General features: G+C 45.2%; 1 protein-coding gene across 4 annotated transcripts in view; it reads left to right on the top strand.

The window, feature by feature from the left end:
• The window catches only part of FARP1 (FERM, ARH/RhoGEF and pleckstrin domain protein 1), a 282,743-nt gene that overhangs the window by 163,629 nt on the left and 109,048 nt on the right, over positions 1-10,066 (top strand). The window lies entirely within an intron of this gene.

The following is a 10,066-nucleotide window of genomic DNA, read 5'->3' as shown; positions in this document are numbered from 1 at the left end:
TATCTTAATTAAAAAAAAAGAATTTCAGGAATTTCCCCAAATAGTTCCTACCTCACAGGTACTATTAGGGTTATACAAGGTAATGTGTGTTATGTACCTGTTGCAATTCACAGTATTCATTAGGTGCTCAATAGATGATAGTTCCTTCCTATTCTTCCCATCAACAAACCTGAGCATCAATATAATGTAAGGGACAGTGCTGGCTAAGTGGTATTCCGCTCTCCAGAGTGTTGTTATTAAATTTACAACTTCAAGACGGCTCTAAAAAGAAAGGAAAAGAATGCTGTGGGGAATCCTATGTCGTTTGACGTGACAGCAGCAGTTCTTCAATGAAATCTCAAACAGAGGGTGGCATTTCTTGGGGCACAGAACCATCTCTGGGGAGGATGACCGGATCAGGGGAGAGCAGCAGACCATCTATATGTTGTATTTGTATGTTATCAAGAGAAATGTTTTCTTTCCCAGGGACTCAGATGGGAGGCGGCAGGTGACTTACAGCTCTGGGGTGAGAAGGCCGGGGGTACCAGAGCCGTGTGGAGCAGAAGCTGGGGCTGGCACTGCAGGCAAGCGGCCCATGGACAGCTTCCGTGGGCCTTTGCAGATGGTTCCATAGTATCAGTTGATTGCAAATTAAGGATGAAATGTTTAAGCAAAGATGTCCTATTAATACGACTGACATATAGGGTCAAGTGCATGTCTGATTCCAGCCCATGACCTTCACCACTCAAGTTACTTACCTGAGCCCATTGGTTCCCCACTGCTGGAGGAGAATGGGGGGTAAATGTGAGAATGCATCGTCTTACAGAAGACTACGTGCTCGAGAGGGGTTGGGCTGTGTTTGGGAGACCAAGACGAACACAGGCAGGTTATAGGTGTTCAGGAATACGCGTCCACTTGCTCTCTTCCTTCATCCTGCAACATTGTGGAGAAGCAAAGATATAAAGGTCAGTCTTAATGTTTGAGTCACTACAATTAGGAGAATTCACTGATGGTTTTCTGCATTCCAGTTCAGATAAGCAGACAGGGAGTAAGAAATGTCAAGCTGATTTTGGTTTTAAGTCCGAGTCATAATTATTATCTTCAAATAAAATAGCTCTTAGAACTTTACATTTTCCAGCATCTCATTATCATTAATAATCTTAAATAGTTTCAGATATTCAACAAATTCAGGCCTATCCCTCCTACAGATAGTACAGCCAGCCCTTTTCCAACTACAAAAATAAACTCTATGTTATGTAAGGGCCTGGGGACCGTGGGGAAGTCAGTAGGCAGAGACGGGTTCCGTTGGCTTGTATTGTGGGCCGTGATTGGCCTCCTGGCTGCATCAGTGTTTGACTGGAGTCTGCTCTCTCATTCACTGTGTGTGTCAATCCCTCTGTCTCAGGAAGGTGCAGGCGGTTTGGCACACTTGTGTGAATTAGATAAAGGTCCCATTGGGGTGGCTGAATAATGGAAAGGTGACCGCTCCAGGCTTAGGCAATAGCCCCACGTCACCTGCTTGGGGCACGTAGCCTGGCACGGGTTTTGTGGACCGCATGCAGCCCCTGCTCACCAGCTCAGCTCGCTGCTGCAGACTCCACTGTGCTCCTGGACCAAGGCAAGAGAATCAGTAGCATATCTGCTCCTCCTTGTCACAGGTCCTACACCTGAGACTGTGCTGTGCCCCGGGGTGACCAGAGGCCATCCGTGGGCCGCTTGACTTTGGTCTAGTTTATAGGGCAAGGCTTTGTTGTAATTTCCTTCCAGCACTTTGGATTGGATTCCCTCGCAGAAGAGAGGCCTGCCCCTTGGCTGGGACCAGCTGCCCCACACCCCCACAGCCCCTTCTGCCTGGCCTCAGGCTGTCATCCTGTTCCTAAGCAGGTGAACTTTCTGGAAGAACAGCCATAACTCCATTGACTACCATCAACACCTAACCATGGCTCCTTGCAATGAGCCCCTATTTAATCTTCATGAGAACCTGCTAGGTAGGTGCTTTTGTCATTTACCAATTTTACAGATGAGGAAATGAAGCCAAGAGAGGCTGAGGAATTGGCCCAAGGTCACACAGCTCACATGTGGCAGACCCTGTACTCAGAGCTGTAGCACCCCACCCCAAAGCTCCTGGTGCTGCGGCCCCCTCTCGGCACAGGGCCTAGAGCCCCCATCCCACCACCATACACACCAGATCATTGCCCCAGAGGGAGCAGCTGCCCCTGAGAAACCCCGTGTTGGCACAGTCACATTTCTCTCTTCGGAGTCCACTTTTGGGGCGTCCAAAGCCAGATTTGCCTCACCCTCATTTCTTTGCCCACTAAAGCACCTTTCAGTGACAGTTTGTTTCAGTGCAAAACCATCCATTAACACAGCTAAAATTTCATTAGTAAATGATTTCATAATATCTGATTTCATTAATTAGCTGAGCCTAGAGGACCACATTCAAGCATGTTTATAATTGTACCTGATGGTTGTATTATTTATTGGGAGATGTAGATGAAATAGGTCTTGTCCCTGAGGTGGCATTTGGGTGGCCACAGATGTGATGTGGTCAGAGATAAAATTAGGCCTGACATTAGAGCACGTGTCAGTAGTAGAGAATTCATTGTAAAGAATCAACTCTGCTTGGCAGCAGCCAGATGGAAAGGCAGTAAATGTGCCCTTTCCCTCCTATTTTCGTTACATGTTCTTGGTAGACTGGTAAACCTATGGAGGAAAACTTGTAAGGCTCATTCTAGAAATAACCCCAGCACTGCAGTTTTTGTAGCAGAAAAGCCTGTGGGTGTGTACAGGGCTTGCCTTCAGCAAATACCATGCCGTTCTCAGAGGTAAGGACCCCACAGCTGTGCTTCCCCGCAGGGAAGCTTCTGTCTCTTCTGGCTCCCACTCCCTAGTCTCACTGTCACCTCTGGGAAGGTGAGTTCTTATTTTAACCAAAGCTGAGCCCAAGAGAATCTGCTGCTACCAGAGGGCAAGAGAGACTTAAGAATGAAACCCTATTGTGAACGGTCTGCACCCTTGCTTCCAGCTGGAGGCATCGCCTCCTGTAAATGTATTTGGAAGTGAAAATTTGTTTTCCTCTTCTTTGTATTCTAAGGCCCCTGTCAGCTACGAAGGTGGTTGTTTAGTTCAAAGACAGTAAAGGTGGAATTGGCGTTTCTAGTTGATATCCTCTGTCTTTGGGATAAGGTGCCGTCCTGGTCAGCTCAGGCCGACAGAGCAGAATGCCACAGACTGGGCAGCTGAAACAGCACAGTGAGGCTGGCAAGTGCAGGGTCTAGGTGCTGACCGAGCGCGCCCACTGAGATCTCTCCTGCACGCAGATGGCACCTTCTCCCGTGTCCTTGGGGCCTCCTTTTACGAGGATGCTGAACCTCTTGCATCAGGGCCTCCCCATTCTGACTCACTGAACTTATTTACTGCCTTACCCCAAACTCAGCTACACTGGGGGTTCAGGCCTCAACATAGGAATTTCGAAAGGAAATAAATTCAGTCTGTAAAAGCTGTCATCTTGCATAACCAGAGAGGAGATGAGATGCAGGGTGGGAGACAGTGTGGAAGGCCAGACCACCCTGGGTATCCCTGGCATCTGCTTTGAAGGAGGCTATTGCTTTCCTGGGCTTCCTGACACTTTCCCTGTCCGGCCTTGCGTTCTCCCAGGCCATGCGGGCGAGCTGGTGACACTGGGCTCGTACGGAACTGCCACACTGTCCCCGCAAGCTGCCCACCTTCCTGTTCATTCACTGCCAGCCCTGCTCCTGCAAAGCCACCTGTCCTGCCTCCAGGAGAAGGGGTTACCACACTTGCCTGTGATCACTGGTTATGCAAAGTGTGTGTGTTGCACGTATGTGACTGTGCAATACATAAAATGCATATGTCTTCAGTTGGAGCTATGTTGCATCCTTTGGAGTTCAGTTTTTAAACAATAGTATAATACTTGGAAAAGTGCAATTTATTACAGAAAATCGAGATTAAGTTCACAGTCTTCACTTATTTTCCTACTCTCTACACCCCTGCTACCCCCCAGTTTATATATAATCCCACAGTAGAGCATGTTTAAAAAAACCCAACAACTCTCAACTCAAGAATAACTTGGCAGGATCAGATTATTTTTATTTTTCTCAAATAATGTGTTATAATCCACTATTCCAGAATGTTTTTAAAACTAAAGTTTTATTGAGGTATAATGACGTAAAGTTTTAAGATTTTAAAGTGTACATCATGGTGACTTGATGCACATACATATTTGTGAAAGGACGCCCCCCATCTAGCTCATTAACAGTCATCATTTATATCTTTTCTTGTGTGTATGAGAACATTTAACCTCTATTAGCAAATTTCAGTTGTATACAATACAGTGTCATCAAATGTAGTCACCATGTTTACTTTAGATCCTCAGACCTTACTCATCTTAACAGCTGAAAGTTTACACCCTCTGACCAACCTCTTCCTGTTTCCCCCACTACCCCAGCACCTGGAAACCGCATTTGAACTCTGTTTCTATGAGTCTGACTTTTTTTTTAAGATTCCACATGATATGTGATACCGTGCAGTATTTGTCTTTCTCCGCCTGGCTCATTCCACTTAGCATAATGTCCTCAAGGGCAAAAATATTTTAGAATATTGTTAATATAAATCCAAGACTAGTTTTTATTCTTGAAACCTGGATAACTATATTCATTGGGTATCCAGTGATACTGGGGGGAAAAAGATGTTCTTTTCTTGAAGTAAGTTGGAGAAGTTGAAAGTGTATTTCTGAATTACTTAGGATGCCTTAGGTTATGAACAAAGGACCATTTCAAGGTGACTTAAGCAGAAAATAGAAATTCTTGGGCTACAGGAGCATTTCAGACCCTTGAGCGGGAGTGTGGTGAGGATTGTGATGTTATCCAAACCTGGTCTGGGGGTCAGACACACTGTCTCTGTCCATCGTGGGCCTGCATTAGTCCCTCTATGTGTAGCTGTGCATTCCTGGCTCCTCCAGGCCTTGTGGCAGGTGGAAGATGCCCATTCTCGGACCTGAGCCCAAAACCAGAGGCCCTTTCAAAGGAGAGACGCAAAGCCATTTTCTCAGTTGTAGCTCCACATTCCCGTAAAGGCTCTGAGATTGGCCCAGGTGCACTCAGGGCTCCTCTGTCCACACTCACACCCTCCCGCACACGCCCCATCAGACGATCTGGACATGCACCTTATGTTGCCAGATGTTTATCTGATCATAGTTTTGCTAGAGTTTTTATATTACCTGTAGCAGATGAGGAGGAAGTAGGCAGGGGAACGAGTATTGTGTCCTGTCACTGCTTTCATACCCAGCACTGAGGGCACAACGTGCAGTGCGATGCTAAGGTGGTTTTATGTCAGCTAAGAGTGGGCAGATTCAACTTGCTTTCTTGGTATCGTGACACCTTAGACCGTCAGATAAACCCCTGGGTTTGTTGGAATTTGATCTGTAAAAGAAGCTGTCTTAAAGCAGTCATTTATTCAGAGCTTCTGTGGCCATGACCTTCGAAGAGATGCAGGCACCACTCTTCGTGTCCCCTTTCTGAGCAGCCACCAGCTCTGCAGGCGGAGAGGAGCTGCCGAACCAAGTCCAGTCCCAGCCAGCGCCGATGCTGTTCAGGGTGCTGTGTTAGCTCTCCGCCTCCTCTGCATCCTCGGTAGGAGGCTCGGGGATCTAAATGCAAAACTGGAGCTGACGTGTACTCCTGAGAGAGACTCCAGTTGGGGAATAGGCAGGTGCCCCCCAGAGATGCCTCTCGATGTCTGTGACTCGGGAATTGGAGTCCTTTGAGCCCTGGAAGGGAACTGCGATTGTCACCTTTGACCGGCTCCTTGTACATTGTTTAAAGCTGTGATGGGTGAGTGTGCCTGTGGCTGTTGATCCGATGCAGACAAACCCTCTTGTCCTGCTTGTCCAGAAAGCCAGGGAGAGCTGTGCGTGGAAGAGAGGACCCCCACTTCTGATGATTCAGCACCTGTTGGCTTGCTCCCCCCGATGCCCTGAACTGAGGATCCTATTTCTTTCTGTAGAGTCATCAAGAAACACACCTAAGTCCTGGCCAGGGGGTTCACTTATTAAAGCTATTGAGCCCAGGTGACTGAAAACAAACCTGAGTTATGCATCAAAGCGTTAACCTGAGTGTAAGTTAAACTTACACTTACTCTGAAGAAAGGTTCCAAGAATGGAAGCAGCTTTGGGGCAAGAACGGAAGTCACCACCTGATTCATCATCCAAGGCTGTCGCGGTGTCATGCTCTCTAGGTGACAGATGGGTTGGACGTATGGCTACACCAGCAATACTCAGAAGATTCCAGGGAAGAAAATGACATGATGCTGTTGCAGAGGAGACATGTCAATTTGAGGTGGAGATAGAAGACGGGAAAAATTAACCATGAATAATAAATGGCTGCCTCTTCTAAGAAATCAGTTAAGGAAAACCTCCTTGCCTCAAATAACCTTCATATTTTAACTTCTCAGTTATTAAAAGAAAACCATAGCTTATTTGAGTATTGCTATGTGGAAATCTTATGGAACAGAGGAAGGTTTGATACGAATATTCCCTGGAGGGAACTAGATTTTTCCTCCTACCCAGCCAAGGTTTTGGAGTCAGCAAACCTGAACTTTAATCTTAAAAATGTGTTTTAATAGCTGTGAAACCCAGGGCAGCCTGCCTTCCCTGTCCCTTGCTTTCTCGTCCACCACTCCCTTGTAGCTTTTCTATGGAGGTGAAATTGGATGTTTGGAAAGTGCCCGGCACAGCGTGGAGCAAGCAGTCAGCCACACCTGAAAGGCCCTTCATGCAAAATACTGCCAATGTGGAGAATCTTCTGGGACATGCAGCAACTTCCAGATGGAGTGTCAGCCTGCCACTGGCCCAGGCCCACATGCCCCTTGGATACTGCAGTCTGGACTGCCCTCCACCCTCCTTGGCAACAGACGAGGGGCTGCATCGTCCTCCTCCTCACTTGTCAGTGCTCGGTGGCTGGAGGTGGTGGAATGCCATGTGCCCACGAGCAGGACGTTGCTTAGGTGCCCCTTAGTGGAAACAGATGGGAAACTCATGAGGAGCATGTAAGTAGACACTGACTGGGTAGAGGCTGTTGCCTGGGAATTATGCAAGGATCACAGCTCAACTGAGGAATTGTTCGGTGCAGTGGACAAGTTTTAGTTTCATTCATGGTGGTAACCATCTTAGCAAGAGGCAGTCAACCACAGTCAACTGAAAACATGCACACACACAGCCACACCGTACATACCGCACACACTGATGTCAGCAACAACCAGAGCTGTGTTACAGAAATGGACATATTATTTCATTTGTAATCATCTGTGGTGAAGGAAAGCATTTGTTGCTTATAAGCAATCAGATGATCAGTATATTCTTTTAAGACCTTTGAGAGGGGGCTGATGTTTGGTTGGGGGTTCGGAGCAGTTGCATACATGTATTTTAGAAAAGGTTATAGATTTGCTTTTGCAGTTTTCATCAGTATGTTTAAGCGGGTGTGCCAGGTAGGCACTTGACGTTATTTAAAATATGATTAAAATAGTCTCCATACTAAATTCATTGATACATGAGTTTTTTCTTTTTCTTGCTGAGTTTCCTGCTGGCCTTGAAGATGTAGGTATTAAGATGGTCTTTTTTTCCCCATCTGAGACTTCCAGTATTATCATTGTATCAATAATAAAAGTTGAATTTATGCCTTTTAAATATTTTTTAGCCTCTTCCTAACACATGAAAACATATACTTTTGATGTATAGGTTTATATGTTTTTTTCAGGATTGCTCCATTTTAAAGGAAAATTCTTGGAGGCTGTCTGTGGATAAAGTGAAGGTTCCTGTGCCCAGGATTCTCACCTGGCCCTGGTCGGCTAGCTCACTGCACACATGTGGGCAATATGTTGTTATTGACTCTATGTAAAGAGCTCTGCCCAGCGCTCTGGGTGACACAGTGGCAGGGCCGCAAGGCTGCAGGAGAGCAGAGCAGAGGCTGGAGTGGTGGCAGCGCCTAGGACAGAGGCCCAGAGGATAGCTGTGTGGGCAGAGAGGCCCAGAGGCAGAGACCGGCTTGCTGCACACAGACTTGCTCTGTGTGGATGGGATTTTAGTGATTGACCTGCTACTGTGCGAATAAAGTTGGGTATAACCCTTTCACCCCAAGAACATTTTACTGTCATTTCTTCAGTCACCTTGAATCCATAGGGAACTTGCCCAGGACTGAAACCCATTGGCAAGACACTGTCTTTTAAGATTTTTCTAACTGGCACATCTTTGGTTATTAGAGATTAGGAAAACAGGTCTTTACACAAAAAAAATTAAGTCTGGTTTATTTTGCTGCTGTATAGTTAACAAAAAAAACTTAAGAGTCTTACTATTTACAGTTAAGTTTATTCAGTAGAAGGGAACAAAAGTCTCTCCTTTTCTAGAATATTTCAGAGAATATTTGCAAAGCCCCATAATTTTGTCTTCCTGTTGAGTGTCAAGGTTTTTGTTTTTTATTTTTTAGCCTTTAAAGAAGTTAATTCCAGAGCAATTAAATACTCAAGAACCAGAATAGAATTTAGTCATCTTTATATTTATAACTAATGTATGTTCTGAGCTGCACCACAGCTGAACTATGTCCAAAGAATTGCACATAAGTCGGAGCTGTGTTGCTTTATTAATATATTCAGTGTACTAGGAAAATTTGCTCTATGGTTTAAGGGCTAAAGCAATCCTTTATTTCATTTTGCTGATTTTGAAGATGTTTTCTCAATTCTAGGTGGCTCTTGATCTTCTTTGTGTTTTAATTTGTGGCTTGGAAAGAAAATTAGCTCAAGTTGCTCTCATACCTTATCTCCTAGTCTTTCATCAAGGAAATCCCACTTTCTTGAGGAAATCTTGCCACATCTAATCCTGCCTTGTGTATTTTGGCAATAGGGACAAGGAAAGTACAGTTCTTGCTGTACCTTATGTAAGATTTATTTTGTAGTGGGTGACCTTGGTATTCAGTTTTCACATTTAATTTATAACTGTCTGCAGATTGCCACCAAGCTGAAATTTGTGATTCATTGAGTCTGAGTAGTCTAATACAATAATGATTTGATGCCTTCTGGGAAGAGTCTACTTTTTGATATGTTGCCTTTACAGAGCTCTTTTTCTAATGTCTTCAAAGGAAAAAAAGTTGTTTACCATCATCAGAAAACAAAATGAAGCACTCACTGGTCTGTTTTCTGTGCTCAGATGTGTTGACCACACCTGGCATGTGTTTCTGAGCATCTACCACAGCCTGTGCCTTCACAACCAACTCCTTCCACACTCCTTTCCTTCTTCCCTGTGGGGCAGTACAAAGGCCTGGAAGCATCAGGCCCTGATGAGCAAGAGGCGTCCTTAGGGCGCTGTGTCTCTGCCTTTCAAAAATCCAGCAAAGACTCACTGACCTCTTGACCTCCATGTCTCTTAGCTGCTTTCCTAAGTATCATGGAGGGCATTGCAGGGTTCTGTTTATTGGCCAGGCCTAATTCTCTTTTTTGAGACATTAACAAAGTGATTGAAATTTCTTAGACTAATTGGATAGTGAATGTGAAGTAGATACTGTTAAAGCAATTCATGACCTTTGTTGGGAATCAGTGGGAACTGATGATTTCCCAGCCTGATTGATACATACTTATCAGGAACGTTCATATCAATAAAAAAACAAATAATAGTTGCTTGCTATGCAGTGGCAATTATTATTAGGGAATAATCATTAAACAGCACTATATTGAAACTTCATGATGTTACAGTATTTCCTTTTGTGATGGCAGATATGCCAATCCTGTGTTTTTTCTTTGTCTAGAAATCCTTGTAGCACATGGTTTTATCATTTCTGCATGCTGAGAAACATACTTGAGTAGCAGGAGGGTACTGGGGGGGTGGGGGTGGTTCCACCATTTTATCCACTTTTCGCCACCCCTCTTACCGGGAAATAGACTTTCCTAACATGGCTTAGGATGAGCAGCCACTTTGCTATCTGGTGCTCACTCTTCCCCCACCTGGGGGTGATCTTGGCAGAAACCCACGGAGCATTAGCCCCTTAGGTTTTAGTCCCGTCTCCTCCTCCCAGACTCAACAGTG

The sequence above is a fragment of the Manis javanica genome, chromosome 9 (assembly GCF_040802235.1).
Source record: "Manis javanica isolate MJ-LG chromosome 9, MJ_LKY, whole genome shotgun sequence".
In the NCBI taxonomy this organism is placed as follows: domain Eukaryota; kingdom Metazoa; phylum Chordata; class Mammalia; order Pholidota; family Manidae; genus Manis; species Manis javanica.
The sequence above is the reverse complement of the archived record's forward strand: the minus strand, read 5'-3'. Positions and strand labels throughout refer to the sequence as shown.